The 21635-nt window shown below is 57.2% G+C and overlaps 2 long non-coding RNA genes across 2 annotated transcripts; one reads left to right on the forward strand and one right to left on the reverse strand.

Moving 5' to 3' along the window:
• The first annotated feature begins 3922 nt into the window (after window positions 1–3922).
• Window positions 3923–15467, forward strand: LOC143664469 (uncharacterized). Its single transcript, XR_013166433.1, has 3 exons — window positions 3923–4123; window positions 6385–6438; window positions 15065–15467. It is a non-coding gene; the product is annotated as an uncharacterized LOC143664469 (long non-coding RNA).
• Window positions 11826–13111, reverse strand: LOC143664468 (uncharacterized). Its single transcript, XR_013166432.1, has 2 exons — window positions 13011–13111; window positions 11826–12050 (listed from the first exon to the last, which is right to left on the reverse strand). It is a non-coding gene; the product is annotated as an uncharacterized LOC143664468 (long non-coding RNA).
• Window positions 15468–21635: the final 6168 nt, after the last annotated feature.

Raw genomic sequence — 21635 nt, forward strand, 5'->3', positions numbered from 1 at the left:
GGACAGTGAGGAGACCACTCCAGAGGGAGGCTAGTGTGCTGGGATCAACCTCAAGCTCCAGAAGAAGTGAATATATTTTGTCCTGGGGACAGTGGGAGCCAATGATTACTCTGGAACCTGTGCAGCAAGGGGCTAAAGTCTGGGATGAAGCCTTTGGTCAACCTGGGCATGAGGAGACAACTTCCTAGCCTCACTCTGGGCCCCTGCAGAGGAGACAGCAGGAGACCATGATCCCTGCCATGTATCCTCCAGAAGAACCAAATCATATCCCAGGTTAGGAGGTGGGGGTCACGATTGGTGAGAAGTGACCTGGCTGTCCTCTCTCAGCGTGGGGTCCTTGACACAATGCATTAGAGTTACAGAATGGCCTGGCTGGGTGGAGGGCTTTGGGAACTGTTGACTTCCTGCAGTGAAGGTGACAGGACTCCTTACCCCTCAAGACCCTAACCCAGAGGCAAAAGTCCTGAGCTGGGAGGCATGGGGCTAGGAGTTCCATACAAGCTCTACCCCTAGCTGGCTTCCTGATCACATGATCAAAGTCACAGCCAGGCCCTTCCTGTGCCTAGCTTTCCCAGTCAGTGCAGTGGGGTCCCTTCTAGCATGAATCAGCCAGTTTCCAGGCCTCTCCTTGGTGTTCAAGGAACTGTGATTTCGGGGGCCTTCACTCCAGCCACCCCTCCCCTATCCCTGTGCTGGGCCTCCCTCCCCTCTTCTGCTCCTCCACCCACAACCCCCTCACCCCTGACCCTGTGGCAGGCAGCCTCCGCTGCTGTCATCCGTTGTCATGGGAACCTCGCAGTTCTGACCTGGCGCAGGCGAGAGCTGGCCCGGAGCTCCTAGCAGGGGAAGTGGAGAGTAGCGGGGGCGAGATGGGGGCGCCTGTCCCTGCCAAGCGGGCGTTGACAAACCCCTGCAGGGAGGGGGATATTTGAAGAATGACCCAGATGGGAGGGGGCTGGGGTGCAGGGACTCAGGGTCTGACTGCCTCCGGTCCCTGGGGTCTCTGTCCCTTTCCAGGTCCCCCCCCCACACATACACTATAACCGGCTCCAGGCTGGCGGTGGTAGGAGGGGCGGCAGGGACCTTCCCATTTCCCTCACTACCGATGGGAGTTCAGAACCCTGAGCTCAGCTCATTCTGGCAGCTAAAAATACCAGGGAGGCGGCAGCAGCCGCTCCCCCGACACCCTGTCCGCACCCCCCACCCCTAACACACACCCGCCCAGCCTGGACCAGGTGCCAAGGTGCCACTTAACCCACATAGTGCCGTGGTCCCCGGATGTTCCCAAAGTACCGCCCCTGTCAGACACCCAGATCTGGATTCCACCTCTTTGCTGTGTGATCTTGGGATAGTCCTTTGGCCTCTCTGGGTCTTGGTTTCCATTTTTGTGTAATAAAGGTGCTGTGTGGAGGAGGCAGGGGCTTAGGAGATATTCAAGGCCCTGGCTGTCCCCTCTTATTTAATTTTCATGGCAGCCCTGAGGGCATGCTGGGCACGCCCTGGCTCGTAATCTCCCTTTTCTAGATAAGTACTCTGAGTTTGGAGAGATAGGGGATAATAATCCAGGCCTTTGGGTTCCAGGTTGGCTCTCTGAGCTTCTGGGACCCCAGAAGCATTGTTGAAGACTCGCTCTGTGATCCACCCCCCACGGGGGCAGGGGCTGGCTGTGTGGAATCTCCGAGTCCCGGTTCTGTGAGCACGACTCTGCATAGAGGGCTCTGCCCTGGCCTCTCTCGGGGGCTGGCTGAGGCTTGAAGTGCATGCCCACACTGCCTGCCGGCTTGGGGTCTGGCCGAGGCGGGGGCGAGGACCCACACGGCCTACCCAGGGCGTGGTTGAGGCTCAGGTGAGTGGCCACACTGTCCCTTCACCCAAGATGTGGCCCAGGCGTGCAGTGAATGTACGGCTGCCTGTGCGCACAGTCCTGGCGGAGGCTGGGCAAGGGCGTGTGGTCCCCCAGAGCGGAGGCCAAGGTGAGTGTGGGCGTTGAGTCTTCCTTCCACCAGCCCTGGGCCCAGGGCTTTGGTGCAGATTTCACAGCCTCTCCTGGAAACCAGAGTCTTGGCTCATCTTCTCTGCTTTAGAGGAGGCCCAGTTTCCTCTGGAAGCCGGTGGGGAAAATAAAGGTGGGTACCTCCTACCACCTCCAGGACCCTGCTGCAGCTAGCAGGGAAAATCTACCATGGAAGTCATGGCCACTGGGCACTGGGAGGCCTGGAAAGCCAGACACAGGCCTCAGGGACCCTGGGGGACCACTGCTGTGCGGCCACAACGGCTTCAAAGCAGGCAGGAGGGAAGGGCTCACCTTCCCCGCTTTGGTCCTGGGCATTGGCCTCAACACCCATGCGGAGAGGGAGAAGCAGAGACCCTGGGCCCAGAGAGCCCGTGACATGAGAGGTAACTCCGACCTCGGGAAGGCCACGAGTCCCCAGGTTTCCACACTCCACCCTGCTTGCCCCGCCACCTCAGGACACACTTCCCTACAGACCCAAGGCCCCACAGTTTGGAACTGGTGTCTGCAAGAGCAGGGCACAGATTTTCTGAAGGGGCCACGCAGTCCTGTGGCACAGAGAGTTGGCTTCGAATCATGCACCTGAGATTTGCATGTCAGCACTTCCCTTTGGTTGCTGGGTGACCATGGGCAAGACACTTCATCTCTCTGGGTTTCAGTTTTTCCATCTGTAAAGCAGATGTTTAATAGCACCTGTCTATAAGGGTTGGCACAGGGATTAAATGAGTTACTCCTGTGAAGTGTCTGGCAGAGTAAGCATTCAATAAGAATTATTTCTGGAGGATGACAGGAAAGGGGCCTGTTCTGAAAGGATTCTGGGGCCTCTGTTCCTTAAATTTTCCAGAGATGCGGTTTGGGCACTGAGCTGTGCTGGGGACTGTGCTGGTTGCTGGGTCTTGGGGCCTAAGACCCCAGTTAGAGTCTCTCACCCTGAACTGGAGTGGGGTCTCCAAAAGAAGCAATGCCCATTAGTTCTATGAACATGTTTTCAGTCCATAACTGGATGCACTTAGGTAAAACATTAATATACTGCATCACGTTGGTGGGGAAAATTAAATGTAAATTAGATAATTAAAAACTGAGCCGATGCCCGCTGCTTAGTGTTATTATGTCTTATTAAAAGTTATGAGAGGTGGGCCGGGGTGGAGGGCTGGTTACAGGGTTCCCGCGGGGGTGGGGCTGCGAGGGGCCGCCTACTGGAGCCCCATGTGGTCTCTGCAAGAAGCAGACCCAGGGAATGCTCCTCTATGGGCTCTGGAGAGTTCTGGGGAGGGGGGTGGGAGCTGGGACCAGAGCCCTGGGTGTGGGTCCAGGTTCTGTCAACGCACCGTGGGTCCCGGGGTCAGAGCCGTCCCCTCACCAAGTGTCAGCGTTTCCTCACCTGTGAAAGGGGGAGAAAAATAGGAGCTACCTTAGCAGGACTGAGGTAGGGATTAGATGAGAGAATGTCTGGAAGTCCTCAGCCTGGGGCCTGGCACATAGTAGGTGCTCATTAAATAGCTACATTTACTAGTAATATGTCCTGTCCCCATGAGGACCAGGCCTTGAGTGGCACCAGCTGCCGTGTAGTTTCTTGGGTCAGTACGTGGGGTGGGTACTATTAGCCCCATCCCATAAGACCAGGTAAACAGGGCTCCGACAAGGAGAATAAGGATTCAAGGTCACACACCCTCTGAGATAGAGGGCCTTGTTTTATTCTTCCAAGTTCACAGAGGCATAGCCCAAGCTCCCTACGCAGTGCTTTACTTCCCAGGCTGGAGAGACCGCACTGACTCTTCTCTTTGTCCTGCACCTGCACTGAGCTCTAGGGCCTGGCAGGGTGTGCGAGCGCCCCGAGGTGAATCACCTTCCCCTGTTAAGTCCCAAGGGAACCTTCTAACCAGGGTGAGAATCCAGGGAATAGATAGGCCCTGTGGGGCTGGGGGGACCGCTGAGGGCTCCCCAGGAAGCACCATACAGCTCAGTATTATAAGGGACTGACAGCTCACAGCAGCTGGGCAGGGAGGCAGGTAGCAGGACCAGCAGGAACCAAGGCAAGGAGGCAGAAGAGGCCCGGCCAGGCCCGTGGTGGGCCGCGGAGGGCGCACGACGAGGGGGTGGGAACACGAGCGGGTGAGTCACCGTTTCTGGGCCGGGCAGGCGGCGGCTGCGGAGCGGGGGGCGCATTCCTGGCTGGCAGGGCGGCCGGCACTAATGTCTTTCCCACATGGCCCCGAATTCCCGGCTCGGCACGATCACACGGGCAAGACGCTCCCGCGGCCACCCCCGCCCCAGCTGCCTCCTTCCCACAGAGAGGGGAAGGGTGGGGGGAAGGGAGCGCGGCGGCGGCAGGCGGCACCGGCCGCTCCTGGGGCGAGCTGGGGGTCTCTGGTGTGGCCTCCCAGGGGCCTGCGCGCGGGGCGTCCCGCAAGCCATGAGCCAAACGGGGCAGCTGCCGTCAACATAAGAGCAGGGCTTGGCCTGGGACCAGGGAAGAGGAAGAAGGCTCCGAATGGCCCTGGGTCCTTAGCCACGTCTCCGTCTCCGCTTGTCTGGCTCCCAGCCCTCTGCCCCCGCCCCGTGTAAGGCCCTTGCGGGGAGAGAGAGGGTTGCTGGAGCGCACCCGGGCAGGCCTGGCCGCCGAGATCCCGCAGCTTCTGCAGCCGTAGGTCCAGTGCCCTCTGACAGTCTCCCTTTCTTCCCCACCTCTGGACCCTGCTAGGGGCATCTGTCTGAGGCCAGAGCACATCGAGCCAGGGACTCGGTTGGGGGGGCTTCCTGGAAGAGGCTACACCCAGGTCCCCATTCCATGGGGCAGAGGACTGCCCTAGCTCAGGCAAAGGGGACTTTGAATGCTGCTCTCCCATGCAGCCCCTGTTGCTGGGTCAGGTCCCTAGGGGGAAATTGAGGCTGTGGGGGTGGCCCACCCAGAGCTCCCTGTCTGCTGGGGGAAGTTGGCGGTTGTCCCTCCCAGCTGGGCTCAGAGGCGCTAATGAGAGTTAAATGTGCGGTGTGAGTCACCTCGGAGAGAGGGCCAGGACCACCCCCAGATGTGGATCACGGGGTGGAATGGAGGTGGGTCCTAACTGCCCATCCCCCTGCACTGCAGCCCCCACCCCCACCCCTTGGCCAGGCAGGGTATGGATTCCCAACCTAGGAGACCAGGCCCTGTCACCCCGGGCCAACCACACCCAGTGGCTGGCTGCCCCAGGAATGGGAACCAGTGGGGGACCCCAAATGCCAGGATGGGATCCAGAGTACCCCAAGGACTTGGAGGATGGACCAACACCTGGGAGTGTCTCATGGCTCTGAGCCCTGGGGTATGGTCAAAAGGGCCCAGGCCACCCTGAAGTTCCCCCACCCCCTACCGCCTGTATGGCTTCGCTCAGGCCACCAGGCTCTGGCCACACAGGGTGCCTGCCCCCCCGACCCCACCCTCTCTGACCTCCAGCCAGCACAGGGACTTCGGTCTGCAGTCCTCATGGCCCGGCCAGCAGCATGTGTGCGTGTCTGTGACTGGGTTTATTTGTGCCGCAGTACGTATTTGTGACCAAATGTACAACTGTGTATATTTAGGTGTGATTGGCTGTCTCTGTATAGGGCTCAGTGTTGCAGGGGGCTTGAGAGGGAATGTGTGTCTCTACAGGTCTGTATCTATGTGTCCCTCTATGTCTCTGTGTGGGTCCTTCTGTGTGATCTTTAGCGTCTGTGTCAGCCCCGCCTTGTCCACAGGGTCCCTGGCTCCCCCTGGAGCACCCCACCACCGCCAGCAGCAGGAACCTCAGGGCAGGGAAATGGGTTTAGAAGGGATTGACCGGGGTCGAAGTGCCTGCTGTTCCCGGAATGGAATGGCCCTGTGGGGTGGGCAGCACCAGGGGGTGGATATGGGCAGCCGTGGGAGAGAAAGAAAAAGGGGGGCAGAGAAGGATCTAGCAATCCCCTCCCTGCCTCCTTCTCTCCCGCCCTGTGCCTCCTGGCAAGAGCTTATTTGCATGGTATTTACATTTCATTTGCATTGCGTTCAATTAAAAACCTGACCAGTCCCCGCCTGCCCTGTGCTGCCTGCCCAGTGCCGCCCGCCCAGCCTGATGAAAACATTGGTTGGGCACTGCTGCTTTCTCACCCCCCATGGACTGACCATGTGGGAGGGAGTCCTCCCCTCAGTGAGGTCATCCAAGTCACTCACCCACCTAAGAGTGAGAAGGCTGGAACTACAAATGGGGAAATCGAGGTCCAGAGAGGGCTGCCTTGGGTCCCGAGCCAAGGACCAGTCCTGGACGGTGTTAGAAGAACCTTAATAACAGCTGACTCCGTATGGAACAGTCGCTGTGTGCCCACAGTGGTGCCAGCACCTGGTGTGCAACATCTCATTTGAGCTTCACTTATCTCTTTAGGTCAGGCTTTCCGTTATCCCCATTTTACAGATGAGGAAACCAAGGCTCAAGAGGGTAAGTAGCAAGCCCAGGGTCACTCAGCTGACCCAGGGTTCAAATCTGTGTCAGTATGGCTTCCAAGACCATGCTCCAAGCCATTGGGCATAACTACTATAAGCCTAGTGCCTCCTGCCAGGTCTCACCTGTGAGTGTGCCTCCCCTCACCCCCCATCCTCCCCTGGTGAAGTGACTTCTTTGTTCCTAGGATTATTAACACTAGAAAAGCAGTCTCCCTGTCTGACCTGGGGACCTGGGGTCTGGCTGGGCTGCTGCCTGTCCGCTCCTGAGGCTGAGAGCCCATCCCTGGCTACCGAGTGGAGCACTATCCCTTGTGGAAGTCCTTGCTGGTACCTGGTCATAGTCTTTCCTGCAGCAAGTCTGTCATTCTTGAGCTACAGGCAGAGCTGCTGAATTTGTAAAAGGCAAGTAAAGACCCAAATTATGAGGAAAACTCTACAGGAAAGGCCCAGCCAGGCTTAGGATCGGGAGAAGTGAAGAGAACATCAAGCAGGCCCATGGAGACACCCAAGGCATGAGAACAAGCTCAGACAGAGAAGACCCTCAAAGCCCCTCCTGTCCTGGGTGAGGGACCCTCCTGGAGTCCCCTCTTACCTAGCCAGTGGTGGGCTGATGGATGCCATTTATATGGCTGGGAACTCTTGGAATTGGAGAGAAAGTGTGGGGTGTGGTGGTCCTCAGAGTGCCTACGAAAGATCTTTCAGAGGCCAGAACCCAGCCCTGGGATTGGGGAGCCCAGGGTCACACCCACCTCCCTCTAAAGGAGTTACCATTTCCTTCCACCAGGAGCCTTAGGGCTCTGGAGGGACTAACAACCGGCCCAGCTACCCGGGACCTGGCCAATCAGCAGACTCCTCCTCCCTGATTGGGTCAGGGTTGAGCATGTGACCCGGGCCTGGCCAATCAGACTGAATCCCAGGGTTTGATTGGAATTTTGAGGAAGGGGTGTATGAGCCATCTGGTAGTATGACATTTGGGGCCACACTCACATGGGGAGAGCCATGAAAGAAGCCAGCACAGGGAAACTGATCCCCTTGTACTTGAAGCCAAATACCCTTGGACTCAGGCCTCAGAAGGAGCCAATAGGTTCCAATGTTGTGTAAGCCAGTGTGTGTTGAGTTTCTGCCACTTGCACCCAGAAGTCCCGACCAGTTTTTAATGCATACTTTGCCCATTTCTGCCTTCAAGCCTTTGTCCATGCAGTTCTCTGCCTGAAATGTCTTCCTCTTGTCCTCCACTGACCAGTCATATCTGCGTTTAGAGACCCAGCTCACCTCCTCTCCTCCAGGGGACTTGCCTCCTTTCTGAGCTCATCTCTCCTGGTCTCATTCTCCTGGGGAAGTGACCTGACACTTCTGACCCTCAGTCTGGTGCTCGGTGCCTATGCCCAGAACTGCTGTGTCAATTCTCTTTCCCAGGGCTTGTGTCTCATTCCCCCAAAGTGGATGGCAAATTCCTAAATAGCATGGGCTGAGCTTTCTCCTCAAGAGGGGAGTGATATGGGATAATGGTTAGAAGCTTGGGTTTGGTATCAGGCAACCTCAGTTCCAATTCTAGCCCAGCCATGTGGTTTTTGAACCAGTCCTTCCACCTCGGAGCCCTAGTTTCCTGTTTTTTAAAATGGGGACGTTGTGAGGATTGCATGAGTGATTGTGAAAAGTACTTAGCACTGTTAGTCCACAGATATTTACTGGGCACTCATGCTGTGCCCAGGACTGAGGTCTCAGCTGGGAACACACCCATAGGTGTTGTCCCTGCCCTCAGAGGGGCTAAGGGTGGAAGTTGGGGCAGCGTCTCCAGCTCAGAGCAGCTGTTCAGGAGAGTGGGGGGTGGTCCTCCCCATCCTACCAGCGCTCCTGGGGCCCCTCCATCCCCCCTTCTTCTCCACGCACTGAGGGGGTGTGGCTTTGGTGGGGGGAGATCTGGTCAAACAGTCCCCCTCCCTCCCCTCCTTGTCACCCCCCCCCCAGCGTGGCTCTGAGTTAATCTCCTTGCCCATCAGGGGGTGACAGGAGGTGTCTGTCATTCAGAGCTGAGGCCCGTCAGCCTCGCTGGCTAATTGGGGCGCAGGCCCTGGGAGCACGGGAAATGGCCGGAGGGAAGGGAGCCAGAATGAGAGAAGGGAGGCTGCCCTCACCTTCTTCCTGCCAGGCTGGGGACTGGTCCACAGGGCTCCTTAGGGGAGGGGGAGACCAAATAGGGAAGGAAGGGGCTGTGCGATGGGGAATCTGCGAACTTGGGCAAATTGCTCTTCCTCTCTGAGCTTCATATTATTATTATTATTATTCATAATGATAACAGCAAGCCTTTATTGAGCAATTACTGTGTAAATCAGATTCCGGCATCCTTTGCTAAAAACTTCCAATGGTTTCCTAACCTTGGAATTAAGGCCAGATTTCTTCCAAGCTCCTTAAAGACCTCCAGTATCCCTGTCTCTGGCCTCCCAGTTACCCCTGCTCTAGTCACACCAGCCTCCCCACAGTGCAAGCTCTTCCTGCCTCAGGGCCTTTGCACTTGTTTTTTCCCCTGGGAATATACTTTCTTTGACTCAGCGTGGCTGATTCCCTCTCATCCTTTAAGTCTCTACTCACAGGGTACCTTGGAGATGCAGACCCTTCCCACCTTATCCAAAATCACCCTCCCCACCTCTGGTGACCCTGTTACATGATCCTATTTATACTTTCACAGCATTTGTCATCATGTGAAATTCTCTCATTTGCATATTTGTGGTTTATATTCATTCTCTATCTCTCGAATGGAATGGAAGCCCCTGAGGACAGGGGACCGTGTCTGTGATTTACTGCTGAATCCCCAGTGCCTAAAACAGTACCTGGCTTGAGGAAGGCACTCAGTAGATACAGAATAATTTAAAAAATGAAATTCAGGTATTCTGTTAAGTACTCCATCCAAGAACCTAAGGAAGTTGGCACTAACTCCATTTTGAGGTGAAGAAACAGATTATGGGACTATAAATTATAGGAACTGGAATTCAGCCCCAGGACTGCATGACCTGGAGATGCAGGGGCTGTGGGGATGGCTGCGAAAGTCTCTGCCAGCCTGGCCATCAGCTGAGCATCGCGAGGGCGCCTCCTACAGGCGGACCCGCAGCAGGACGGAAGGTTTCTCTGGAAGCTCAGCTGAGAGCGGCCTGCAGAGCCCCTCCCGGGCTGGGCTTGGAGACAGTACCCAACATGTGTGCTGAAGAGGTATCCAGGGTCGATGGTGCACGGGGGACTGTCACACAGGCCTGGCACTGTCCCTGACTGGGCACAGGGGTCAAGGTGTGACTGTTAGTGGCAGGCTGGGAATCAGAACCTCTTCCTCCAGTCTGCACCCACCCTCATGCCCCTTCTGCGGTCAGGGTGCTAACGCCCGGACCCACCACCCAAGGCCTGGAACATCCCAACTCCTGCCTACTCTTCCCTTCTTTCCCTCTCCATCTCCCTACGCTCCAGAGCATTCCCTACGCTCCAGAGCATTCCCTGTCCTTGCTTCTTCAGTCACATGTCTTGTCACTGTCCTACCCATCCTTGGAGGTCCAGCCTCAGTTCCATCTCTTCCAGGAAGGGCTCTCAGGGCAGGGCGCGGGGGCAGTGGTTGTCTACAGGACCGATGATTCCTGCCAGGCTATCAGCACCCTGTGCCACCCTCAGCACCCATCCATGGCTGGCACAGCCACTCTGCAAGGATCCCGCTGCCTTCCATCCATCTGTGGGCCCTAGGTGAGCCCGCCATGTTGAGTTCCTGGGTCTCTGGTTCCTACTCGGCTTCTGGGTGCCTCCCCAGCCTAGACCCTCAACCAAGAGTACGGGAAGGAGGAGATGTGGGCTGCAGGATGCCTCTGCCAACCGTGGTCCTCAATAGCTGACTTCCCATGACCAACTGGACTCCAAGCCTCTCATTACAATGATGTCTGGGTCCAATTGGACAGATTATTGGCCGGGACAGGTGCCTCACATGGGTCACACCTCAACAGCCAACCCCAGGAACTCCCTCCTCCTACGTTCTCATGTCAGGCTCCCTTGGGAGGCTCTGGCCTGGTTAAAGATCCAGGCTGGACCAGGCTGTGCACACTCTCCTGTTCTGACCCCAGGGATACTGAGCCATCATTTCTTTCCAGTCCTGGCTACCGTCTCAGTACTGGGATGTCCACTCCTTCTTGTCCTTCCCCTCTCTTTCCTTCCAGCCCAAGCAGCCACATTAGAAAGGCATGTAGGCTTGAGGTCCGCTGCGGGAGACACACCGGCCCTGTGGGAAGAGAGGCTGGGGTGCAAGGGTCCTACTGGGGGGCACCCCAGCCATCCCCACCACTTAGTAGCAGCAACAACTGCAGCAACACCTCCTCTTCTCCTTACTCCCCGGCTTCTGTTAGGGGTGACAGGCACCCAGTCCCCAGACGTTTCCTGCTGCACTGCCATGTGTGTATGTGTATGTATGTGCATGCCTCCTGTCTGCTGGCCAGCTCCCCTGCCCTGACCCACCACATTTCCCCCAGGAAGGGATAGAGGGGAGGAGGGAATAGGGCAGGCAGGAGTCCTCCCATCTCCTTCCCCATAACATAGGAAGTAGACAAGCTTAGGTGGAGCCCAAACGGCTACCCCCTAAAACCCTACCCCCTGCTCAGTGGTCAGTGGTGGGGCCAGGAGATGAGGAATAGGGTGCCAGGGCAGGCCTCTGTGCATTTTGATGTTATGTGAACAGCATGCAAAGCAGATGCAAATATTATGCAAACGAGAACTTTTCTTTCTCTAGTCAATGGCTCTGACATGTTCTGAAATGGGCTATAGGGAGGTTCAGAACCCCAGGCGAGGCATGGAAGTAAGGGCAGGTGTCATCATTGCTTCGTCAAAAGAATGGCACATTCAGGCAGTACTTGAGCACCTACTGTGTACCTGTACCATGTTGGGTGCCTGAGGAGTCACATGAAGCCTCTGTCCTTAAAGACTCAGGTACACAGTTGCTGAGTGCCCAGGAAGTCAGGGGCAGACCGAAGTCCATAGACTCTGGTTAGGGCCAGTCATGTGTCAGGCCCTTTCTGAGGCACCTGTCCATTTAATCGCATATGACACTGGACAACAGAATGGTTAGATTCTGCGGTTCTGGCCTCAGCCACACCTGGTTTGATTCCCAGCTCTCCCATTCACTCCGTGTGTGATCGTGGGCAAGACACTTCTCTGGAAGCTTCTGCTTATTTGTTTATAGATAAAGAACAGTAACAGGACCGACCTCATGGGGTGGATGTAAGGACTCGGTGACGTCATATGTCTGGACCAGCACACAGTGTCTGGACTTGGGTGAGGGCCGAGAAACGCAAACTGTAATTATAGTAGTTGCCGCCTATGTTCATCTTCTAGGGCTGCTGCAACACACTGCTACAAACTGGGTGGTTTACAACAGATATTTATTCACTCAGAGATCTGGAGGCCAGAATTCAGAACTCAAGGTGTCAGGAGGGGCGTGTCCTCTCTCAGGTTCCCAGGGAAGAATCCGCTCCATGCCTCTCCCCTAACTTCTGGAGGCTGTAGGAAATCCTTGGCTCATACATACATCACTCCACTCTGTCTCCATCTTCACCAGGCTGGTTTCCCTCCGTATCTGTGTCTTCTCTCCTAAGGACACCAGTCATATTGGATTAACGTCCCCCCTAAGCCAGTGTGACCTCATCTTACATCCCCAAAGACTATTTCTAAATAAGGTCACGTTCACAGGTTCGAGGGGGGTTAGGACTTCAACGTGTTTTTTGGAGGAGACAGCACCCCAAGGCAACCCCTCTGGCCCACACCTCTCCTGCCCTGCTCTGAGCAACTAGAGCACAAAATGCCCAACTAACAGCAGGAACAGTTGTCAGGCATCTGCCTGAGGACAGGGCCTGGCTATGCTCTTTTCTTCCCCCACCACAGCCCCGCCAAAGGGTTAGTCAACTTGATGACTGAAGATGGAACGTTCTTAACTCCTCTGGCAGGCGGGGAGGGCAGGGCCCACGCTGAGACCATGAGTGAGGAATGAGGGGCTCTTAGGCCCCAGGATGGTGACTTGGGGTCCTGGGATGAGAAGGGATCCTGGTAACCTGTTTAGTGAACAGGCACTGGGGGGCAGGTGTGGTTTCTTCCCAATGATCCCCCACCTCTGGTGTGGGGCTGAGTGCAATAGGTCCCGGGTGCCCTCCACAGGGGTGGGGGATGAGTGGGAGGCAGCAAGCGAAAATAATGTCCGAGGCGCGCACGGGAGGGCCAGGCAGTGTGAAGGTGGTTCTGGTACAGAGAGGCAGGTGTGTGTGTGGGGGGGTGAGCGGAGCAGCATTAACACCCACAACAGTAGCCAAAATGTATTGAGCACCTACACTTTCCCAGACTCTATACTAAACGCTTTCCAGTGTTATATTCAGACTTTACCCTGACAATCTCCATTATGACCCCTTTCTTTTTCTTTTTATCACCTCTTTTAAATGCTTGAGGAAATTAAGAAAGATGCTTGCCCAAGTCACGCGGCTGATGGACACCAGAACAGTACTGGAACCTTGGCATGCTTGCTCAGAGCAAGAGATCTATGTCCCCGAGTTCAAATCTTACCTCTTCCACTCATGGAATTTCTCCCCTCTCCCCTCCATGGTTTCCCTGCTTGTACCTCTGCCTCTCCCTGATCAATATGGTAGCCAGAGAGATCTTTTAAAAATAGCAGCCAGCTATGTCACTCCTGGCTTAAAACCCACCAAAGGCTCCCACTGCACTTTGCATAAACCTTGAGCCCTGACCTGGCCCGCAAGGCCCCACCCAATCTGCTTCCCCTTCAGGCTTAGGATCCTGCCACTATGGCCTTCCTCCCCCCTTCAACAAGGCGCATTCTTTCCAGCCTGGGCCTTTGCTGTGGCTGTGCCGCGCACCTGGTATGCTTCACTTTCTTTGCTTGGCTGGCTCCACCTGGTCTTTCAGGCCTTGCTCAGAGAACTTCCCAGACTACCAGTGGTGCGACGGTCCCCTCCCTGATGTCAGCCTCACATGATCCATTTTGATGTCTTCGTGACTCTTTAGATTTTCTGAAATGGTCTTGTTCAACTGTCTACTTGATTATGGCCTGCCTCCCTGAATCAGAATGTAAGCTCTTTGAGGCTGGACACAAGGGTATTTGTTCCCTGGTGTCCCAGAGTCTATAAACAGTGCCCAGCACTTAGTAGGGACTCAATGAACATCCAGAAGAATGTTGTGGTTGGTGTGACCTGGACCAGAAAGCCCCAGCCTCATTCTTCCTCAGTTTCCTTTTTCTGTGGTGCCCTCCCTCCTTCTCCCAGCCTCCCAGGGCTTGCTCTGAATGAGATCAGAGATGGCAAAACGCTCCCTCCAGGGAGGGAGGGCCCGATGCCCGCCTGGGGATGAGGTCAGCGCGGCAGGCGCCTCTCCGCAGTGCAGGAGGCATGCAGAGCCGCAAAGCTCATCCTGGCCAGTCCCCTGCCCCGGCACGGGATCCCGACCGCAGGGAAAAAGGGCGCTCAACCCCTTTCTCGGGTGGGAAGCTCCTCCCTGCGGGGCCTCCTCTTACCCCCTCCCCGGGGAGGCAGGTGGAGCCGCGTCCTCATCTTTGTTCCCATCTGGAGCGCGTTTGGCGCGGCGTGGCGGGGGCGGGGCTGCGCCCCCGCGGTGCCCGGAGAGTCGGGCCCGCCCGCTTATCTGATCTGCGGCTAATTGAAACTCCCTGCTCGCGAAGGTCAGCTCGGTCCCCTGACAGCTGCCGAGCCGAGCCGGGCCGGATGGAAAACCCGGGCTGTGAAGGGCCGACGGGGCGCGGGGGTGGGGGGCTGCTTCTGCGGCAAAGTAGACAAAGGCAGCCCCTCCCTCCGTGTGCACTCTGCTGGGGGTCGCCAGAGGTAGCAACCTTAGCCCTCACCCAGCGGGGCGCTCTGGCCAGGGTCACATGGTCTAAGGCTGCAGGGATGGGGGGCGCCCTTAATCCCTACGTGCCCGCCCACCCCGCTCCCACGCCGGGGCCCCGTCTGGGGTCTCTGGGAGAGTCACCCCCAACTTCCTGCCCCCACCCCGCCTCCACGCCCCGGCTCTGAGACTTCCTGCCTCCCCCGCTCCGGGCAGCTCAGGCTGTGGGAAGCTGGCGGGGCGGGGGCGGCCCGGCCCCCTCCCCCCCGCGCACTCCACGGGGCGCTGGGGGGCCGGGAGGAAGTGTGCGCGGTGGGGCGCACGGCCCGGCCCCCCCGGCCGCCATCCGGTGGGGCAGGTGCGGCCTCAGTCCTGGGAGTGAGGGCAGGCGGGCAGGCCTTTTGCTAATGGGGCTGGGGGGGGGGGGGTGCGCACCGCGGGGAGCCGCGTTTCCAGGGTTCCGAGTGCGGAAGTGGCGAGCTGGGGAGACTAACCCCGCCCGCCGCGCCCCAGGCGGGCTCAGGCCTTGCCCCACCCGCCCGTGTCCGCTTACTTCCCGCCCGTGCGCCTAGGCTGAGGTGCTGGGGAGCAACCCGGGCGTCACGCCAGGCCTTCTCGGCTGAGTGTGCACCCTTGGGCAAAGCCGTTAGGGCCTCGATTTTCTCAGCCCGAAAAAAGCAACCACAACCCCAGCCACCATTTCTGACAACCATGTGCCAAACACCGTGTTAAGCGTTTAACGTGCTTTTGTCTCAATTTAGCCCCAAGACAACTCCATTTTGCTGATGAGCAAGCTGAGGCGCCGAGAGGCGGGACTTGCCCGAAGACTCGCAGCCAGTGAAGTTACCGAGGCGGCCTCGGCTCTGACTCCAGAGCCCGCGTTCTTAACCACGGGTGGGCTCCTCTTGGCAAGAACTTCGGAGTTGAGCGCCAATATAGGTCGATTCCCCGGGGCATCAACAAGTGCTGAGAGCCCCTTCGCGGCGTCTTACCGCACATGTCCTAGTCTCCGGGCTGGGCACGTGTTTTGTGGCGCAGTCCCGCGTGCCAGCGCCCGGGGACAGAAGCATAGCCTGCGCACTGGTGCCCAGGTGCGCCGTTCCTGACTGGGACCCGGCAGAGTCATATCGCTGGGACCTGAGGCGCGGCTGGGTGGAGCGGGGGCGGGAGGCTCGGAGCCGAGTCCACGCAGGCCGCGGCGCCTGGGAGGCCGCAATCCCGGCGCCTGCAGCCGGCGAGGCGCGGGGTGACGCGCGGGGGCCCAGCTACCGTGACCTCCTCCGCGGTTGCCATGGAGACGGTGCACTATAAATAAAAAAAAAAAAAGGAGGAGGAATTTCAAACCCGTTTTCTACGGCGCTTGGCGGGGGGGGGGGGGGGGGGGGGGGTAGGAAAGCTCTCTTTGAATCGAGTTTCCCATTTCACCTTCCCAGGCGGCGGGAGCGCTTCCCCCGCAGCCCAGCCGGAAAATTACCGCCCCTTACGCCGCGTGGCGCCCCCCGAGGAAGCTAATTAGCGCAGCCCCAGGAGCTGGGGACTGGGGACCTGGCCCCGGGGGGGGGCTAGGGATGCCTCTTGGGGGAGATCTGCACCTATATGTTGCCCCCCCCAATCTCTCTAGGAGCGCGCGCAGCGAGGACCGGGTCGGGGCACCGGGCGCAGGCGGGAGGTCGCATCTGCAGCTTTGGCGCAATGAATCAGGCGCGGCCGCCGCCGCCGCCGCCGAGCGCGTCTGGCATCCGGAGTCTCCCGGGATCGAAAATAATTTGGGCAAAGCGGTGGGAGGTGTGTGCGCGCGCGCTCCGAGGGGAGGGCGGGGGAGCTGGCCGGGCGGGGTGCGCGGGGCGGGGGGAGGTGCCATCCGCCAGCCCCGCTGTGGTGAGAACAGAGTTGACACTTCTTTCCTTTCCACTTACTGCGGCATGTACCGCGAGGAAGCTTAACCCTGTCGTTGCTCGGTTGCTTAGAGGCGCCGCGAGCGCCCTCATGAGGGCGCGCCAGGGCCGGGGGCCAGGTGTGCTGACTCTTTTGGGATGGGTCATTGTGATGGGCGAGATTCCGCTCTCGGGCTCCTCAGGCGGGTGAACCCACCGGGACATGCCTCAAAGTCATCCTCGTTGGACTTTTCCTGACCCTCCTTCAGCGCTCACGCGGGTCTGGACCATGTCAGCGCTGTGGCCTCAGTTTCCCTCCCCATACAACTGGCGTGGATTCTTCTGTAGTAGCTTCTCCTTTCTGTCTGGCGGGCCCTGGGCCTGGGTGGGGGTGGGTGGTCAGGGCGGGGAGCGCAGGAGCCGGAACCTGACCCTCTTAGGTCTCCCGCCTGCGCTCTGGGCGACCTTCATCAAAATGGCCGAGTTCCTGTTTTTGCCTTTGACGGCAGAAATGTCACCGCGGCTGCATTAAGCACGCTCGGCGGGAACTTGGGTTGGAGCGAGTTGCTGGCGCTCAGCCCTGCCAGGCTGCCTGCCGCAGGCGTGGGAGTGGGGGTGCTGGCTGGCCGGCCTGGCTGGGTCAGCCTTTGTCTGCCCGGGCTCCTGACTTCCTGCCACTCCTGTGCCCTCTTCCCACCCCTCAGCTGTGCCGGCTGCGTCCCCTCCACTCAAGTTTGGGGGGCTCTTCTCAGACTCTTGTGCCTACCTAGATCAGGGATGGCAGAGGGAGGTAATCTTCTGCCTCAATCCCCATAACAGGGGGCACCTCTGGAATTCATGGATCTCCTCCCTATTATTGACGCTCAAGAGGGGTAGTAGCGGGTCTCAGAGCACTGATGGACTTGGTGACAGTGGTGGGGAGTTCTTTCCACCTTCCTTCTAGCTTCCTTCTGGCCAGGGGAATTCCACCATTCTAGGAATTCTGAAACCTTGGAGCCCAGCAGCCCACTTGACCTTCTGAGCATGCAGATGGTGGTGGTGGGGGGGGGGGGGTACATTGTGTGGATAGCCTCATTCAGTGGATCTGCGATGGGCCTGCCGCTGCATGCCACACCAGACCCCGGGGGAGGGGCCCTGGCCTTACTTTGAGGAGCTTGCCTTCTTCCCAAGGGTCAGAGTTGGAAGTCCTGCAGAGGTCAGAGGTCAAGGGGTCTAGCATTCCCACTGCTCAGACATGGGAGAAGGGATGAAGAGAAGAGACTGCCTGGGCTCAGTGAGTAAGGTAGGAGCAGAATCAGAGCCCCATGGTTAAGAGTGTGGGCTCTGGGTTCTGAAATTGCTTCAGTCCTAGCTCTGCCACTAAGCGACTGCATGTTGGAAGGCAGGTGATCTAAACTGTTGGCACCTTGGTTTCCTCAACTGTGAAATGGGGATAACACAGATAGCCCCTAGCTCCACTGAACAAAGTGTGGTTTCAGTGAGATAATGCCTAGATAAGCACCAAGTGCAGGGCCAGGCGCTTAGTAATGGCATCATAAATGTGAGCTTTTATTATTAGTATTAGAACCAGAACTGGAATTCACATCTGGTCAGACATAGTTTTGTGGGCGTAGGAGAGCCTGGCCCAGCAATGTGGTTCCCCAAATCTGGTCCTTTGGGGGCTCTGTCAGGTCCTGAGCAGGGAAGTGGGGGGTGTGGGGATGATGTCATCTGTGGGTTTTCACTGTCTCTCCCCCAGCCCTGGGACCTTAGGCCTCTGTCACCCTTGAGTTAAGTATTGCTGCCCCATAGCTCCAACTTGGAGTTGCAAATGCCCATAGGCCTGGTTAGTCCTTTTAGGTTTGACCCTCCTAGACTCATGTCCAGCCTCACTTCTTTGTCAAGCATCAGATCCTGGGATTTGGGGCATTTGGGAGGAGGGCAGAAATAGGATGCCCAAATTGGAGAGACCATTGGGAATGTGGGACTCCTGGTTTCTGAAGTGTCACCTCAGGATTGTGGTCAGAATACAGGAAGAACTTCCTGAAAACTAGGGATTAGGCTCTGGGGAGGATTCCCCAAAACCAACTTCTAGTAGCAACACCAATAATAACAGCTGGCATGAATCACTTTATGTCAAACATGGTGCCAGCTCTGAGAACTGGTTATCTACCTAAGTAAGGAAGCTAGGAAGTAAGTTTGAAGTAAGTTTGGCAAGATTTGAACCCAGGTCTGGGGTGCCAGAGCTCACAATATCACCCTGTTCTGTATGTGTATATGTCCGTCCTGGTGGCTCCCCATGTCCTGCCAGCACATGGGAATCTAGTGCCTGTCTGCATGAAGGAGTTAGTCCCTTGGGGCCTGGGGAGGCAGCTTGCTCACTGGCATGCTGGCAGCTCTAATGCTTCTTTTGCCATGGCACTGGCACCTAGAACCATCCCCCAGGATCCTGGCAGCCAACATCGCCTGACCAGCTAACATTGACAGGAGTGCCTGGAGATGCACACCGGGGGCCAGGAGCCTGGGGCCTGCCTGACTCCCCCTACCAGCTGCCATCTCCAGTGCTCAGAGGGTGCTGACTTTGAAGTGCTCTGCCCAGTCAGGCGGGGAGCCAGGGCCAGTGTGGGGACAGGGGTGGCAGTCACGAGGTCTCCCTGCATCAGCTGGGGCAGCTAAGACCAGTTAGGCCCCGTGTTGACCTCTGTTCACTACTAAACCTCCCCTTGGGCCTCACCCTGGGCTGGCAGGAAGCAGGGTGACTGGACCCTACTCTCTCCCTCTTCTCCCAGGCCAGGCTCTGGGCAGTGGTTTGATGATACTGCTGACTCTGGGGCAGGGAGGGCTGAAACAGACCTAGCCCCTGTACCTAGGAGGCAGACAAAACCCCCGGTCTCATGGGGGAGGCATAGTCTCAGACCTAGCGGGAGCCCAGGCTTAAGAGGCAGGGCCTCAGCTTTCAGGGAGTTTTCAGTCTGAAAAATCCTGGGCTTCTCTGAGCCTCATTTTTGCCCATCCAAAAAGTGGGGATGATGATCTAATCTGCTGAGAGGGCTCCAGAAGTTAGCATGGTGTGGAAGGACTGGGCGTGTCAGCCTGGGCGTCTTATCCTCTGCATAGCTGCTGCATTCAGTGGGATGATGGTGATGATGATTATAATAATAATGGGCAATATTCTCTGAGCACTTACTGGAGCTCAAGCTGAATGCTATGTCCATCCTTTACCCACATGATCTCATTTAATCTTTCTAGGAAATCTGGAAGGCAGCTACTGTTATCATTGCCATTTTATAAATGAAGAAACGGAGGTTCAGAGAAGTGGACTTGGCCAGGGTCACACATGTGGAGAGTGAGGGAGTTAAGGTTTGATTCTGCTCTTCAAGTTTCACAGCAGATCCTACAATTGTATGAAGATGGGGGTCTTAGTTGGGAGGCCTTGGCCAGTGATGGCTCTGCGGTCCCCACCCCCGAGGCCATACCTTGACCTTGGCGGCAGGCTCAGAGCATTGTTGATGATGGGTCTTCATCAAGGTGAATCGAGTGTCTGCCTCCACACTTTTGAATTTGGTCCTCACAGCAGCCCTGTGAGGTCAGCAGGGTGGAAATTATTCCCATTTTACAGATGAGGATACTGAGGCCCAGAAAGTTGGAGTCAGTCCCTTAAGTGAGTCAGCCGGGTCTCATACTCGGGTCTCAAACTCCGATCTTTCTACTAGAGGCAGGTAAGGGTCTTTGGGTCATCTCAGAACGAAAGCCCTCTTTGAGTCCCTTCCCCATTCCTGGGGTTGCTGGCACTGTCACTAGGGGTAGAGACAGGTAAGGGGAGGGAGGGTACAGATTCCCAAAAAATAACTCCCAGTAGCAACACCAACAGTAACAGCTGACATGATTCACTTTGTGCCAGACCTGGTGCTTATGTGTGTTTGTGCAGCCTCAGAATCCTTCTTAACACAATGCTAGATGACATGAATAGGCATAGGAAGTCGGTTCAAATGAGTCAGTGCTTAGTGAACACCTGCTATGAGCCGGGTCCTGGCTTAGGCCCCAGAGCTGCAGGGGAGAACAAGGCCAATGACTGGGAGGCAGATGTGAGTGATCAGTTGTGGTAATGTGGAAGAACTGGTCGACTGTGGGGACACAGACTATAGCCATAATGGCAAATTGAGGGGCTAGGAAAGGTTTTTCTGAGAAAGTGATATTTCAGCCAAGGGCTGAGTGTTTAGATATTACTAAACACTCCTTTAGCCAGACAAAAAGGAAGGAGGGCCGGGGAAGAGTTCTAGGCTAGGAGAAGAACATTGCAAAAGCACGGAGGTGGGAGGGTCACAGCCTCTCTGAGAAACTTGAGGATGTGATCCTGTGACTGAGGGTGGAGTGGGAGGGGGCAGTGGGGAGGCAGGGCAGGTCATCCGTTCAGGGCACTGCAGGCCAAGATAGGAGGTCTGGGCTGCACCCTGCGGCCCGGACATCTACTGATCCCTGCTTCTGGAATGTACCACAAAGGTACCCTTCTACGTGATACTTTCCTTCGTGAGATCCTCTCACGTCAATCAGATTCTTCCAGCATTTCTGGGCAGTGGTTGAAGCAGGGGTCATCATGTCCATTTTACAGATGAGAAAACTGAGTCTCAGAGGTTCCAAGACTGCTCCATTTTATCTGAGTGGTAAGAGGGAGCGCGGGCTTGGGCCCCAGACCTCTCCGGACCAGCACAGAGCTTAGGGCCTGGACTGTTTGCAGGACAGTCAGTGCAGCTTCTTGGATGAAGGCACAGTGTGGGAGTGGGGCACAGTCTGGTTTGGGATTCTCCAGGAGGAGCAGCCTGAGGGTGAGGTCTCCACCACCCCCATACCCGGAGCACCAAGCGGTAGAGTGCTGCTGCCCCCCTCTCGCAGTCCCTCCCCAGTGGCTGGCTGGGGTGACTCAGACTGGATGAAGTCACCGGCTTCCCTGCAGCCTTTCCCTGCAGCCCGCGGCCCCTGACCCAGGAGGCGCCTGCCAGGGGCACCCGTCGAACCTGGGGACGGGCTGGGCAGCGCTCCCGGCCACTCCATCACAGCTGATTTAGAGGGGCTGGGGGTGTCCGGAGCCATCCGAAGCAGCTGGGCGTCTGGGGCCGTGAGCCCATAAGTCATGTGGCCACCTGCCGTTCCCTGCCATGCTCCCCGAGAGGGCTGTGATGAATCGCTGGGGCCTGGGCTCATCAAAATCAGTTTATGCCAAAGGGAAATTAATTTCTGTCTCTCTGAGATGGGGTGTGGGGTCGGGAGCGGTGGCCCCACAGGCAGGCCTGTGACAGCACTGGGGAGGGGTCGGAGTCCCACGGTGTGGCCACTGCTAGCCCGGGGCCTGCCCCTTCTCCAGAGGGGGTGACCAAGGCTCAGAGCACCCTCCTAACCTTGAGGACAGGAACCTAGATTTTGTTCCTTTAATAATTCCTTCTCCCTTCCCTCTCTCGCTCTTGGTATTTACTGAGCGCCTGCT

Source organism: Tamandua tetradactyla, chromosome 20 (assembly GCF_023851605.1).
Source record: "Tamandua tetradactyla isolate mTamTet1 chromosome 20, mTamTet1.pri, whole genome shotgun sequence".
In the NCBI taxonomy this organism is placed as follows: domain Eukaryota; kingdom Metazoa; phylum Chordata; class Mammalia; order Pilosa; family Myrmecophagidae; genus Tamandua; species Tamandua tetradactyla.